General features: G+C 36.8%; 1 long non-coding RNA gene and 1 pseudogene across 1 annotated transcript in view; one reads left to right on the top strand and one right to left on the bottom strand.

Annotated features, from left to right (window-relative positions):
* Positions 1 to 4,682, top strand: part of LOC132268192 (uncharacterized) — a 32,898-nt gene extending 28,216 nt beyond the window's left edge. The window contains exon 4 of the long non-coding RNA XR_009469251.1: positions 4,416 to 4,682. This is a non-coding gene — a long non-coding RNA (uncharacterized LOC132268192). The remainder of the gene's footprint in view (positions 1 to 4,415) is intronic.
* An 11,294-nt stretch (positions 4,683 to 15,976) lies between these two features.
* Positions 15,977 to 16,075, bottom strand: LOC132272044 (small nucleolar RNA R71; annotated as a pseudogene).
* Positions 16,076 to 16,337: the final 262 nt, after the last annotated feature.

The following is a 16,337-nucleotide window of genomic DNA, read 5'->3' as shown; positions in this document are numbered from 1 at the left end:
TGAAAATCCTCTATAACAAAATATGTCTCATTGCAGATCTTACTATACCGCCATGCATCATCTAATGCCATCGCTGGACTCGCTGCCTCGGCCGTCTCGGCATCTCTATAATCCAATATCATTGTCTCAGCTAAACCCTCAACTCTATGCTCCAAGGCTCGAGCTTGAGGTACTGATGCTCGAGCCTGGAACTAGCTAATGCCCGAGCTTAAGGTCCTAATGCTTGAGCCTACTGTAAGCAAATGCTCGAGCCTTAATCTGAAGGCTCGAGCTTTTTGGCTTTCACCCGAAGCAAAACACCCTTAACTCTTCCAAAATCAACTCCAAATCCTCCCCAAACTTCTTCTTAATCACCAAACAACCCCAAACTTTCAACAATAACACCTCAGCCCTCCAAAATCACCCAACTTGTGTTCTTCAAATCCAATTTTAGATTCAGAATTTCTGGAAGTTGAGATGCTTACATGGATTAGATGAGTGTTATAAAGGATTAAGATGAATAATTTTAAGAAATTTGGGTGTTATTTGGTATGAAATCGATGCACACACATATATATATATCGATATATAAAACTACAAGAGATGGGGGATTTCTTACCTTTTTGAATTAAAATCAACACCTGAGCTGATGAGGATGAAAATCGGGATGAGATTTGAGAGAGTTTAGGAGAGATTGGATGCAAAAAGACCAAAGGCACGAGGGTTTGCATCTGTGGCTCGAGGGTTTCTTTCTTTTAAAGTACAGAGGCTCGAGCATCAAGTGTGATGCTTGAGCATGGTCACTGAAAACCCTAAATCTAACGATGATGAAAGGCTCGAGCGTAAGGTACTGATGCTCGAGCCTCAACTTTCATGCTCGAGCATTGCGACACATTTTTTAATTTTTGGATTTTTTTTTTCAATTTTTATTTTTATTTTCTATTTTATTCAAACTTAAACTAACCTAAACCTCAATGAAGACAAATATGAACTTAAAATCTAAAAAAGAAAATAACTAAATCAAAACTTAAAATAATGAAATAAAAATCAAAATAAAATACGGTACAACATACAAATGCTAAGTTTAACGTCGATAGCTTGACAGAATGCTAAGTTTAACGTCGATAGCTCGATGAAAACCTGACCTGTAATGACCTGGTGATTTTCTTTCCTTTCCTTTTTCTCAGATTTTTATAGATAAATTTTTTCCGTTGATTTTTCCTTTCTGAGTACGGTTACTCATCACTTGTGTCATCTCGAGCCCTCGGAAATGGTTTCCGAGACTCTTTCCCTTGGATTGATAACTTCCTTAAAGGACCGCGTCATTTCTACATTTTTCGTTTTTTGACACTATGCACTTTTCGTCCTTTTCCCCGTTTGTCACTTTGTTGGCATAACCTTACTTTTCGTGTTCGGAGTTGAGTTTTGACTTAATGAACCTTCATCCTAAGTGGTTTCCATGAAATACGTATCTTTACTTTTGTAGGAAAGTACTCTGGTTGCTCCTGGTGTTTATAAGGGCATGGATGCAAAGTTTTTCAGAAATATTTTTGTTTCGTGGGGTGTTTTTCATAAATATCTTTTGGAGATATTTTATTTTGGGGGTTTTTAAGAAAATATCTTTTGGAAGATATTTTCATTCTAGGCAGTTTGCAGTTATCCCTTTTTATAGGGGTCATTTTGCAATTAACGAAAGTTATTGCAAAATACCTCGTTTTGAGCCTGAATCCTTGTACAGGATTCATTTTCACATTTCGTTGAGTCATGTACTCTTAGAATTGTCTTGCGGTTGAACCCTACAGTTTTCGGGTTTTCGACCTCAGTTAGCGCCAAACTTGTTTGGGGCATATCTCTCTGTTCGGGACTCGGTTTTCAACGCCATTTCTTCTGTTGTTCATATTTTTTCATTTTCGTTCACGGTGTTTTGCAATTTAAGCACGTCTTCTCAAATACCACTTTTCTAAACCCGGCGGGACCCGTTCGGGGCCTTTTTGAGATTTTCTATAAATAGGGGGTTTGAAAAATTAAAACAGAAATTTCCTCTTTTTCTCCACACATTCTGGATCTGCTCCCAGCCCTTCCATGGCTACCACCTTCTTTTCTTATTTTCCACCTTTTTCTCTCGTGTAAAATGTCGTAGTGCCTTAGCGTTTATTGAAGGCCTTGACGACGCGCACCTTTCCCCCTTATTAGAAGCCGATTCTGACCATTTTTTGAGTTCGGGTTTGACGTCAAGTTAGGATTTTGGTAGGTCCTCTTTGCAGTTTTATGTTCACGGCGTTGTCCCCGACAAAACCCCGAAGTATTATCGGATTCGAAGCGTTTTCGTTTCGGTGGGGATTTGTGATTTCATCACAAAATGAGGTAGGGGATATTTTAGGTTTATATAAATGTTGTATTGAATGTATTTCAAGCTTATACAACTTGAATGCATGTCTAGGTATTTTATCTAGAATTTAATTTAATTATTTTCTTTGTATAAGATTTAAATCTCATGGTTGTATATAGATTAGAATTAAATTATGACATGCTATTAAATTAGGCCTTGATATGTTTGTTAACATATATTAAGTTGGGAGTTTTTGAATAAGTATTGAAATTTTTATTTAATTTTTCACTTGTGTGAAAGTTTAATTCACATGGTTGTAACTAGTATAAAATCAACTTGTAATGTGATATTAAAATAGGCCTTGGTATGTACATTAACCTATGTTAATTTGAGAGCAATTGAAATTGTTTTAAAATCTAGAGAAAATTAATTAATTAATTTTATTTTAAGTGCTTTAGTCAATTGAATGGATTTTTAACTTGATATTGTTGATGAGCTTGGCATGTTCTATCATATATACTAAATTGAGAATATTTGGATAAGTTTAGAGAACTTTATTTATTTATTTTCTTAGCATTGAGTTTAATTTACCTAGTTGTAACTAGTGTAAAATTAACTTGTAATGTGGTTTTAAAGTAGGTCTTGATATGTTCATTAACATGCCTAGAATTGAGAATATTTTAGTGAGCCTTGAATACTTTGTTTAATTATTTTCCTTGTATGGAATTTAATTCACCTAGCGATGCCTAGTGTAGAATTAACTTGTATCATGAAATTGAAATAGGTCTTGATATGACCTTTGACATATTTGAATTCCTAGCGATACCTAGTGTAGAATTAACTTGTATCATGAAATTGAAATAGGTCTTGATATGACCTTTGACATATTTGAATTGTAGAATATTTGGAGTTGCTTTGTAATCTTGAGAATTTAATTACTTAAGATAATTAAATTCCCTTTTATGCTTCCATTGAGATAATTAGGCATTGATGTTGTATACTTGCTTAATTTGTTTTTTGGAACTTGTTATTTGACTACGTGATAGTATTCCATGAATTAAAGTCATGATTTAACTTGTAAATATTCACATTTTCGTATATGACATTTAATATGCCATTGTAGCTTGAATGCCTAGAGCATGGCTTGTGTGTATTCCATGACTTGGTTGTACGTGGTAATTGGTTTTGGTGCATTGTGTATATGTGATATAGTTGTTGCACAACTTGATGATTTTTTTTAGAAAGCTTGTATGGACATTGAAAATTGTTATGGCTAGGGCATGGCTCTAATACGGGGGATGAGAGTTCCCTCTATTTCATATAGTGCGCACCGAGTGGTACCCTGAGGGCTAGTAACCCAAAATCACCAATATAACGGTTTTATTCCAGGTTTAGTTGCGCACTAGGTAGTACCTTGCGGGCTATTATTCCGGAACCACTTGTTTGTTTATTGAGACCATATGTCCTTTGTCTTTCCGCCATTGGTTGATTTCGCATTCAATTCCTATTTTTAATTGTGGATTACTTTTAACTTGTGCTTGGATGCATGGCACTTCATTTCTTGTTTAGTATACTTCGATTTGTATACTTGTACACCTTATATATCAAAAATGCATAGTATACTTGGATTTGTATACTTGTATGCCATGCATGTCAACATTGCTTAGTATACTTAGAAATGTATACTTGAATTTATATGTTGCATTTCCATTTCAATATTGCTTAGTGTACTTAGTGTGTACCCTTATATATTGATGATTTACTTTCTAGATAACCTAGTATACTTATAACTTCTATACTTGTCTTAAGTGCATTTTAATCTTGATTGTATACTTGCGTACGTATACTTATATATTGAATGACTTGTTGCGTGTACCGCATGCTCCTATGTTATTTAAATTGCATGAATGATGTGGTTTATGTTAGGAATACTCTAGGTAGTTTAGGATGATCCCTGAGTCTCACATTTGACATAGACGCTAGGTGGCATGACCATTTGAGTTAAATTATAGTAACTTAATAGGTTTGTAAAACGTTAGGTCTTTGCATGCTCATCTCCTACGAGTATCTTTATGTTACTCACCCACATAGTGGGGACATTTTTCAGGTACCGGGATCAAGATTCGGGATTCACATCATGCTTGAATGATTTGTAGACTTGAAGTTCTCATTTCTTATAAATGTTGGCTTGAAATGCCATTTATAGATTTATATGTCAAAATGTGTAAATTTGATTCTATTTATGTAATGTGTACATAAGTATACTCTTTAGAATGTATTTGACATGTATGAGATGAGGCCATAGGCCAGTGACATCTAATTTGTATCCTATGTAACTTTTAACTTTATGAAATATTATGAAAATATTGAAAAGTGCCAAGTCATTGTCTCACCATGGTTGCATCGGGTGTGAGAATTCCATTTTTATTCTTTCATAGGGTCTCATTAATCATGTTTGAAGTGTGGTCAAGGGCCAAACGGTAATTTGAAATCATTTGTCAATTTTGGTTTTCAAATTTACCATTTCATGTGCATTTTTGCCTTTTTGGCCGTTAGGGGGTCGGATTTTGCATCAGTGGTATTTTTAAGCCATGGACCATTGTAGCGCGTCCAAATAGGTAAGTTACATTTGTGTGCATGGTCGTTTCCGGGCAAACCTTCTTCTTTGGTGAAATAAGCCTCCTATGGATTCATTTTGAAATTTTGTTGCATAATCTGATCTAGGGGCATTCTAGACTTTTCATATCCATTTTATTTTGTTCTTTTGACATGGTCGCTTAGAAAACGTGTTTTAGGAGGGGTTCTTCTTCGTGTTTTTCCAGGAAATTTCGTCTTGGTACCGGAAATCCCTCACAAAGTTCAGTTTTCAGTTTTGCAATGTAACAGCTTTTTAACCCTCACTACCAGATTTCGTGGAGGGGCATTTTGAGCATTTTACAGTGACTTTTTTTTCATTTTCTCTCATGTGATTGGGTAGAAAATTTGATTTCGGGCGGGGTTTCTTTTTCGTGTTTTTCCAAAAAATGTCGTTAAAGGCCTCGTTTTTGCTCTCTGTTATGGCAAATTTCAAAAGAAAATCATGTAGCAGCTTTTTGGTTTTAATCCTCTTGGTCTAAACTGATCTAGGGGCATTTCAGGAATTTTCTTTGAAAAATAAATTCCGGTCTTGACATGGTCACATAGAAAACGTGACAACATTTTTCCAGAAAATGTCGTCTCGGACCCGAAAATCCCGCGTCAAATCTATTTTCTTGTGCGCACCTGCACTATTTGAAAAAGTCTGTTGTAAGGGCATTTTGGGAATTTCATGTCAAAAATAAAATTTTCTTTTGACATGGTCAGCTAAGAAAAATTATTTTAAGTGGGGTTTCTTTTTCGTGTTTTTCCAGAAATCGTCATTTAGTACCTCAAAATGGCACACGAACTTTAGCATTTTGCCAAGGTTACTGTTCATTTATGTCAAAATACTATTCACGGCCTCGGCGACGTCAAAACTTTGTTTTGATTTTTCTCTTCCATCCGGACTCCGAATCAAGTGATTCTTAAGTCTGACTTGATTAATTTTTTGCTGTCTTTCCAAAGGTGTGCTCGGTAGCACCCAGATCTTACTAAAAATTATTATTTTGCCCTTGGGGCTAAACTTGTTTGGTTTTTTTTTTTTTTTTTCCTTTTTCTTTAAATTGCTTCCGCTATGCTTTCTTGTGAATTCCGTTACTTCATAGGAAGTCACGGATGTGTTTTGGGAATGATGTACATTTCTAAAGACGTTGCTTCCAAGTAAAAGACTATTTTGCCCTTGTGGGCTTATTTGGTCTTTTTTTGATCTTTTCTTTCGCATCGGTTCTCGTGGAGTTCCGTGGTCTTATGAAAGGTCACTTTGGTGTCCTAGGGATGTTGTATATCCCTAGAGATTTGTTTTCTGTTTTCGCTTCGGCATTTCGGATCCGTTATCGGGTCAAACTATAGTTCATCACACGACGCACTGGCTTGAAAAACCAGGGCCGTCACATGACCTCTCTAGTCCAAGTAAATAGGATCATGAAGTTCCATTGCCTCAACTGTGCCTCTCTGCACACTACCCTCTATATAGGGTTTAAGTCTCTGTCTATTGACCTTAGACAGTTGTCCAGTCTTGCAATCTTGTATTTCTATTGCACCATAAGGTGTAACAGAAATAACCATGTATGGACCTTCCCAACGTGACTTTAACTTTACAGGAAAAAGTTCCAGTCGTGTATTAAACAAACAAACCTTCTTCCCAGGCTCAAAAGTCTTACGCAAGATATGCTTGTCATGAAATGCCTTAGTCTTTGCTTTGTAAATCTTAGCACTCTCATAAGCATCTTTATGTAATTCTTCAAGCTCGGTTAATTAAAACTTCCTGTTAGAACCAGCAGATGTCATATCAAAGTTAAGCTTTTTAATGGCCAGAAAGCTCTGTATTCTAACTCTACAGGAAGATGGCACCCTTTGCCATAGACAAGGCGGTAAGGTGACATACCAATCGGAGTCTTATATGAAGTACTATAAGCCCACAAAGCATCATTCAGTCTATAAGACCAATCCTTATGATCTAGCTTAACCGTTTTTTCAAGAATTTTCTTAATTTCACAATTGGATATTTCTACTTGGCCATTTGTTTGGGGATGATAGGCAGAAGCAACTTTATGAGTAATGAAGTACCTTTGTATCAAGGTATGGAAATACCTATTATAGAAATGAGCACCCCCATCCCTACTAATAGCTCATACCATACCAAACCAACTAAAAATGTTCATTTGAATGAACTCAACCACGACTGCGTGATGAGCGATTTTAGTAGCTACTGCTTCAACCCATTTAGACACATAGTCAACAACCATAAGAATGTACTCATTTTTATTGAACAGAACAAAAGGACCCATAAAATCAATACCACAAACATCAAAAACCTCAATAACTAAGATTGGAGCTAAGGGCTTCATATTTCTTCTAGAAATCGATCCTAGCTGCTGACATCTAAGGTATGCCCTACAGAATAAATATGCATCCCGAAAGAGTGAAGGCCAAAAGAAACCACATTGAAGAATTTTAGTTATAGTTTTCTTTACACTGAAATGATCTCCACAGGCCAAACTGTGACAAAAGGTTAGAATACTATGAAACTCACTTTCAGGAACGCATCTACGAATGATTTGATTAGCATAGTATTTGAATAGCTGAGGATCTTCCTAATAGTACTTCCTAATTTGGGAAAAGAATCGATATTTTCCCTGCTTTGACCAAGATAAAGGAATTTTGCCTATTGCGAGGTAATTCACAATATTAGCAAACCAAGGCAAATCCATATGAGAAACCTCAAACGGTTGTTCATCCGGGAAGGAATCACACACTGGAAGTGAAGTTTAGGTATCCTCAATCAAAATTCTAGAAAGATGGTTAGCTACAACATTCTCTGACCCTTTCTTATCCCGGATTTCATAATCAAACTCTTGAAGCAAGAGGATCCATTGAATCAAACAAGGTTTGGTTTCCTTTTTAGAAAGAAGATGTTTCAAAGTAGAATAATCAGAATAGACTACGGCTTTGGAACCCAATAGATATGATCTGAATTTATCCAAAGCAAAGATAATTGCAAGTAACTCTTTTTCAGTAGTGGTATAATTTAATTGTGCATCTGAAAGAGTTTTACTAGCATAGTAGATAACATGAGGACGTTTATCCACTCGTTGTCCTAAGACAACACCCATAGCATAATCAGATGCATCACATATAATCTCAAATGGAAGAGCCCAACCCGGAGGATTTATAATAGGAGCTGAAGAAAGAAGAGAGCGAAGCTTTTAGAAAGCTTCAAGACATGATTCATTAAAGACAAAAGGAGCATCCTTTGCAAGTAGATTACACAAAGGACGGGAAATTGTGCTGAAATCTTTAATGAAACGTCGATAGAACCCGGCGTGCCCAAGAAATGATCGCACTCCCCTTACGGAGGTAGGAGGGGGCAATTTAGAGATCAACTCTACTTTAGCTCTATCAACTTCAATACCTCTCTTTGAAATGATATTTCCTAAGACAATACCGTCTTGAACCATAAAATGGCTCTTCTCCCAACTAAGAATAAGATTCGTTTCCCTGCAACGCTGAAGCACTAGGGAAAGATATTGAAGACAGTTTTTGAATGTAGACCCGAAAACAAAGAACTCATCCATAAAGACTTCGAGAAACTTTTCAACCATGCCTGAAAAGATAGACATCATACACCTCTGAAATGTTGCTGGCGCATTACATAATCGGAAAGGCATCCGTCTATATGCAAACGTACCGAATGGATAAGTGAAAGTAGTTTTCTTTTGATCCTTAGGATCAATGGCCACCTAATTATAGCCGAAATAACCATCTAAAAAGCAATAATAGTTCTGGCCAGCCAATCGCTCTAGAATCTGATCAATGAATGGAAGTGGGAAATGATCTTTTCTAGTAGTGGAGTTGAGTTTCCAGTAATCAATACACACACGCCATCCAGTGGTGGTGTATTGTGGAACTAATTCACCCTCAGAATTCTCAACTACTGTAATACCTATCTTTTTAGGTACTACTTGAGTATGACTCACCCACTTGCTATCTGAGATGGGGTATATTATTCCCGCATCTAGCAACTTCACAACTTCTTTCAACACTACCTCCTTCATATTAGGATTTAATCTTCATTGGAGTTCCCGAGATGTTCGAGAATCCTCCTCCAAATGAATCTGATGCATGCAAATTGTGGGGCTAATTCCTTTCAAATCAGCCACACTTCACCCAATAGCCTCTTTATTTTTCTCAAGAACTTTTAAGAGACTACTTTCTTGGGACTTGTAAGATTGGAAACAATGATCACCGGGAGGGTGTCATTTAAACCCAAGAAAGTATACTTGAGCTTTTCCAATAGTGGCTTAAACTCAAGCTTAGGTGGAGACTCTAACGAAGGAATAGGCGGAGTACTAGAAAGTGGTGGAAGCGGCTCTAACCTAGATTTCCATGGAGAAAAATCTGTGATAGGAGTGGAATCTAGTAAAGAATTCAATTTAGCTATTGAAGAATCAATATCAAAATCTTTATAATTGAAGTGATTCAGACAAGCTTCTAAAGGATCCTTGGATAAAATAGTTGGGAGTCATTCCTCAACCAACTCATTAATAACATCAAGGAAGAAGCACTCACTATCATTGTGGGGATGATGAATAACATTGAAGATATTTAACTTGACTTTCATATTTCCAAAAGATAAATCCATAGCTCCAGTCCTACAGTTAATGCAAGCATTCGCTGTGGCTAGGAAAGGTTGCCCAAGAATGACTGGAATATATTTCTTAGAATCGTGGACCGGTTCTGTATCAAGAACTAGAAAATCGACCAGAAAATAGAACTTGTCCACTTTTATGAGTACATCTTCAACAATACCTCGTGGTTGTCTGACAAAACGGTCAGCAAGCTGTAGAACAACCGACGTAGGTTTTAATTTTCCCAAACCTAACTTCTCATACATCGAGTAAGGAATAAGATTAACACTTGCTCCAAGGTTAAGAAGTGCTCGCTCTATCACATTATTTCTAATGATGCAAGAAATTGTAGGGGCACTAGGATCTTTAACCTTTAAAGAAGTGTTATACTTAAGAATAACACTGATATACTCGGTGAGATAAACTTTCTTAGGAACTTGGCTTTTTTATTTTCTCTTAAGAGTGCACAAGTCCTTTAGAAATTTGAAGTAGGCTGGAATTTGCTTTATAGCATCGAGCAAAGGAAGATTGATTTTGACCTGTTTAAAGACCTCCATCATATCTTGAATTTTCTCCCCTTATTTACCAAAGTGGGAGGGTTCCTTGAGACGTTCAAGATAAGGTGCTTTTGGCTCAAAAGCCATCTCAGGGTTAGGAGCAGATGAAGAAGTGACTCCACCTTCAACTTCTTTTGTGGATTGTGGAATAACACTTGAGGAAACATCCTTGGGATGTTAATTTTAGATGATTGGAACAATGAGAATCCTAAGCCTTTCTTTTTCCTCCTATCCTTTTCCAACTTGGTTATCAACCACTCTACCACTCCTTAATATAGTGATAGCCTGAACTTGCTCATGATGAATACCTGAGGAATTGGTTCCATCGATCATATAAGTCTGCTCTTTTGGGTTGGCTATTGCCTGACTAGGCAGCTTTCTATCCTCTCTTTGAGATAGTGTACTTGCTATTTGCCTAAATTGTGCCTTTAGCTTTGCTATAGCTTGAGAATGAGAATTAAGGAGTTGGGTATTGGCTTTAATTTCACCAAGAGCATTGAGTACTTGGTCCTCAAAAGCAGAATTTCTAAGAGGAGGTGGAAGATTAGAAGCTTGAGTGGGTTGATTCCTAAACTGAGGTAGACGGTAAATACTAGATTAATTGAAAGAATTATTTTGTGGCATAGGATTGGATGAATTTTGATACTGCCCCTGAGATTAGGGAGCAGTATTCCCTTGATTTTGATTACACCATGACAGATTGGGATGATCTCTCCAGCCAGGATTATATGTAGAAGAATATGGATTATAAGCTGGCCTAGAGAATGCAACATTCACTTGCTCCTGTGGGATCTCAGATGATTATCCCAGCATAGGGCAAGCGTCAGCAAAATGGTTAGGATTAACACAGATTGAACAAACTTCCTTTGGCAAGGTAGTTTGTGGATTAGCAACGGAGCAAAGCCAGATGATAAAATTTGATCGAACCTACGGTTCAAGGCTTCTATTTGAGCGGCTAACTCACTAGATTTATCTACCTTATAAAGTTTTTCAACCTTATACATTCCAGGTGAAGACCTAGACCTAGAGGAAGAAGCATGTTGCACTGAGTTTTCACTTAGGGCCTCAAACAGTTCCCAAGCATCAGCTAGACTCTTATGCAGAAAAGCTCTATTACTGGAAGCATCAACCATATTTCTATATGAGTCTGTAAGACTATCATAGAAGATCTGTAAGTGCCATTGGGCAATATCATGGTATGGCCACTTTCTTAAAAGATCATTATATCTCTCACATGCATCATGGAGCTGTTCTCCCGGGATTTGGGAAAATGCCATGATTTCTCTCCTTATTTGTGTGGTTTTACCCACAGTGTAATATTTCTTCAAGAACTCCTGTTACAACATGTCCCATGAAGATATAAAATTTGTTGGAAGGGACTGCAACCAAGTTCTTGCTTTGTCTTTAAGAGAGAACTGGAAGGGACTGTATCCAATGATTCTAAATGAATCATTGGTTAGAGTGGTCAACTTGGTAGTTGGACACAATTCCAAAAACATATCCAAGTGCTTATAAGGATCCTCTGTTGCATACCCATGGAAGGTAGGAAGTATTTGGATCATAGCAGGCTTGATCTCAAAATGGGTTGCATCAGCATCCGGAAAAACAAAGCACGAAGGGAAAGTATATGTGGTAGGAATGAAATGGTCCCTCGGTTGTGGTTGTTGTGGAGGAACAGGTGGACCCCGTTCTCCATTACCATTACAGTTATTACCCGATGCATTACGTTGCTCAGCCATACTTTCAAAGGAACTATCAATATTATTCAAGTGTTTTTTAAGTTTTCTTAACTGACTCAAAGTTCTCTCTATTTCAGGATCATGCACTAAAGGTTTTGACTTAGTTTGGTGAGTTAACATGCACTGGTTCCACTAATCCTAACAGTAGCAAAAATAAAAGATTCCAAGTAATAGAAAAATAATAAAAACTCACAAAAGGTTTAATAAACCAAAGCTTTTCTCCCGTAAGCGTCTTTATCCTCACTGCTAATTTGTACCTGAAAAGAAACAGAAGTAAGGTGAGATACCAGAAAGTCAGAAGACTGGTAAACCAAAATAACTAATTAAAAACTAAACAAAAATAATCTCCCGGGCAGCGGCGCCAAAAATTGATGTTTCTCTCGCAATCGAACGATATCGTGTAGAATAGTTCTACGTAGAAAGGATGTCGGACCCACAAGGAGATGAGATTTGTACTCAGTTTTCAATTTAGTTTTATTGGTTTACAAGTAACTGGTTGGAAAATTTGTTGGTTGTCACGATTTAGCAAACTTAAATTATAACACAATATTTAAATAGCACGAATTAAACTAATTTAAATGATAGATAGAGAAAGTCTTAGGGCTTGACTTCACCATAACCATCATATTATGGTTAGTTATACTAACTCTGGGAATTTAACAATGATATTTTCCAAAAGATTTGAATTCAATAACATTCGTTCAATTCGGGTTTTAAAGAAAGATGTTTTACAAGATTAGTTAACTATAACCTATTTGCGGTTAGCGTGGACTATCCGCCTACCTACTCTACCTACTTTAACTACTTTGCGAATGAACCACCTTTCCTAAGCATAGATTATGAGAACGTTCTTTTGTAAAAAATATTAAAGTACCATTATATGACCTCTATTCTTGTGTTCGGCAGGGCTCTGCCAAATACCGCACAATAAGATAGGTTAGGAATAGAGAACAAACTATTACATCTAAGTCAAGAGAATAACTGATGAGCACTGAAAAGTGCGTATTTAAACCCCTTAAGCTTAGGTATTCTAGTACCTTTATCTATCTTACTTTACTGTTTTAGATTGATTTTGTATTATTTCCTTTTTCAGGCACTTATCCCGAAAATAAGCTAACTCAGCCAAATAAGAACTTAATTGAAGCAATTCTGGGATTAAACAAAGAAATGAGCAAAGTGGAGAAAGAAGGAAGCAAATGAAGCCAAAGGTGGCAAGCAGCAAAGTTCGATCGATCCAAGTTCAAGGTTCGATCGATCGAACAATAATCGATCTCAGCACTTCAAGATAGATCCAAGCCTTGACCCAAAAGCATAAAGTTCCAAAAGTTCAATCGATCCAACACCATCCTTCAATCGATCGAACACTTTTGTCCTTATTCAAATGATTGATCCTATCCACATCTGTACCACCCACTAACCACTTTTGTCCTTTTCCCATAAATATCTCCCATAAATATCTCAGATTTGTCTTTTTCCAAAAAGCTCAGCCAGTTGGATTGATCCAGCCTAAGTTCGATCGATCTCACTTACTTTCAATCGATCCAAGTTCAAGGTTCGATCGATCGAACTTCCTCTAGTGCGAAAAAGTTAAAATTCCATCTCATTGAAAGTTGTCTTTTATCCAATCATTAGGGAATATTGTGTGCACGACCCCAGCTCATTTTGGGTGTCATTTTGACCTACCTATATAAGGATAAGGATTGCTTTTACAAGGGGGAGCCAACATTATTTTCATATCATCTCTTGGAGAGGAAGTTTAGAGGAGGAGGAGGCTAAAGACACCATTGGAAACTCTTCATCAACAAGGAGTATATTTCAACCATGGAATTAGCCCTTGAGGGTTGGAGCATCATCACCATGAGTGGCTAGACATCCTCTTGGGGCTAAAGTTAGCCCCAAACATGTTTTCTATATCTTAATCTTGTCTATTATTGAGGGATTAGTGTTGTAATTGATGTTTTGACACTTTGATATATATATAGATCTTGTTTATTAAATGATTTATGTGGTTTAATGCTTCCAATTGATCATTTCATTTTATTCATATGTCTATGAATGCTAGAATAGATGTTCATGTGTTTGTCTCTAGATTTTGTGCTATTGATGCATGTCTATGTGTATTGATGCTATAGATTTGGAGATTGTCAAAACATAGTGCTTAAATGAATGCTTTTGTGATTCTCTTGATGGTTCATGCTTATCTCTTGATGGATTGTGCCTCTCCCTTAGTTTATTTTCATGCTAGTAGTGTAATTGTAGTGTAGTATTAAATGGGAGGACAATCTATGCTTGTTGTTTGATGATCCAAGCTTTTGAATGCAATTAGCATATGTCTCTATCCTTGTGTTGTATTTGGATTATGAGCTTAATGAAAGGATTAATGACTTGTTTTGATTCATTATGCCTTTCACATGTTGTTTAGACAATATATGTTTCATTGCTTAGATATATAGTGCCTTTCACATGATATTTAGACAATACATGCTTGACTAGTCATCCTTGGTTGTTGAATCAACCAAATACACACATACCAATATTGCAACACACCATTTGCCCTCATTAATCACTTGTTAATGATATAGAAATGCATTGCTTGGTGGTGATCTCTAAACCCCAAGATTTTTCTCTCTCTCTTACTTACTCTTAATTGCACTCTTTTGCTATTACTTAGTTTAATTTAGTTGCTCTTTAATCAACCAACCAACCAATCATTTGATCACTCGACCTACTAGCCCTAATTGTGATTCCACGACATTGCTCGATCCCCATAATCCCTTGGGACGATCCCTTCTCACTCATACTACATAGTATAGGTGTTAAGCGGTTTATAAATTTAACTATGATGCCCACTTGACACTAACTTCCAAACTCAAGGTGTTATGCATAATTTTGTGCACACCTAGGGTCGAGCCACTATAGTTTTTGGCGCCGTTGCCGGGGATTTGTTGATTAGATTTGGCAACGTCGGATTTGTGGAATTGATTAGGATTAGTACTCTTTTGATCGTGTCTTTACTTTATTTTTATTTTTCTTTTTGGTTACTTATTGTGTTGTTCTTACTTAACTAGTTGCATTGTTGGAGAGGAAGCAAGCAAAGAAGCCATCAAGCATTCAATTCAAGTAAGCAAAGAAAGCAAAAAGCTAAAAATTCTAAAATTACTAAGCCAAGCTTTAAAATTTGGAGTTGAAGTGCTAAAGGACCTTTGTGAGATTTTCTTTACTCAATCCCTTAGTTAAATCGTCGGCCCGTGTGGAGGCTTATTTTTAATTGTCTTGCATCATTGTTGTTAAAGTATGGGAGTATGAAGTAAATGTTTGTGGAAGAAGTCTAATTGCATTATTGTGAAGGCATAGTGTTTGTCATTCTTTTGTGTTTGTTGTGTTTTGTATTGTGCATGCATGGGCGTCGTTCATTAAGACCAACTCTTGTCCCTCTTGATTTCCATCTTGAATCTATCATTATAAATCCTAGGGGAAGAAGAAGTTCAAATAGAGCCAATCTTTCAATGGATGACCATAATGATAATCATGTTGAGGACATTGGTTACATAGACCAACAAGGAATCCTTCATCCCAATGTGCACAATGAGAACATACAAGTACCATTAGGCATGCCTAGGCCACTCATTCACCAACCACCACAACAACAAGGCCAAGTTCCATATGGAATGCCAAGGCCAATGTATGTTCCATAACCTCCCATCCATAATCAAGGAATTCAAAACCAAGGTTTTCATGTTGCACCTCAAGTAACTAATCCACCTCTTGCTTTAAGAGACCATTATGTGCCTAATGAGTATAATGCACCTACATGCATCCAATTGCCTCCATTTAGAGCACATCATTATGAAATTAAGCCACAAACCATTCAAATGCTTCCTAACTATCATGGACTTCCAAGTGAAGAACCTTACAAACATTTGGATGAGTTTCTTGAAGTATGTTCCACCGTAAAATATACGGACATGCCGGAAGAGGTTTTAAGACTCAAACTTTTTCCATTCACCTTAAAGACAAGGCAAAGTATTGGTTTGACAATCTTAGGCCTTTTTCAATCACTTCTTGGGCAGAAATGCAACAAGAGTTCTTGAAGAAGTACTATCCGGTTTCTAAGACCAATGCCATGAGGACCTCAATTCGAGAATTTTCACATGAGGATGGAGAAACGTTTCATGAGGCATGGGAACGCTTCAATGAATTGCTTAGGAAGTGTCCACATCATGACATGCCCAAATGGCAATTAGTTCAATACTTCTTTGAGAGCTTATCGGACAACTATAAGGGCATGGTTGACGCTTCCATGGGTGGCTCATACATTGATAGGCATGAGGATGACGTGTGGCGTCTCTATGAAAGCATGAGTGAAAATTTTTTGCATAGAACACTATCATCCAAGAATGATAGAAATTCACAAGGTAGGAAGAGTGTTGGCTTACATCAAGTCAACCATTCAAATGAAATAGCCGCCGAAATGAAGTCTTTATCTCAA

This window comes from Cornus florida, unplaced genomic scaffold (assembly GCF_030987335.1).
Source record: "Cornus florida cultivar Cherokee Brave unplaced genomic scaffold, ASM3098733v1 CherokeeBrave_3.0.0_Hap2_Chr08, whole genome shotgun sequence".
NCBI lineage: Eukaryota > Viridiplantae > Streptophyta > Magnoliopsida > Cornales > Cornaceae > Cornus > Cornus florida.
Note: the sequence above shows the minus strand (reverse complement) of the source record. Positions and strands in the feature narration are given on the sequence as shown.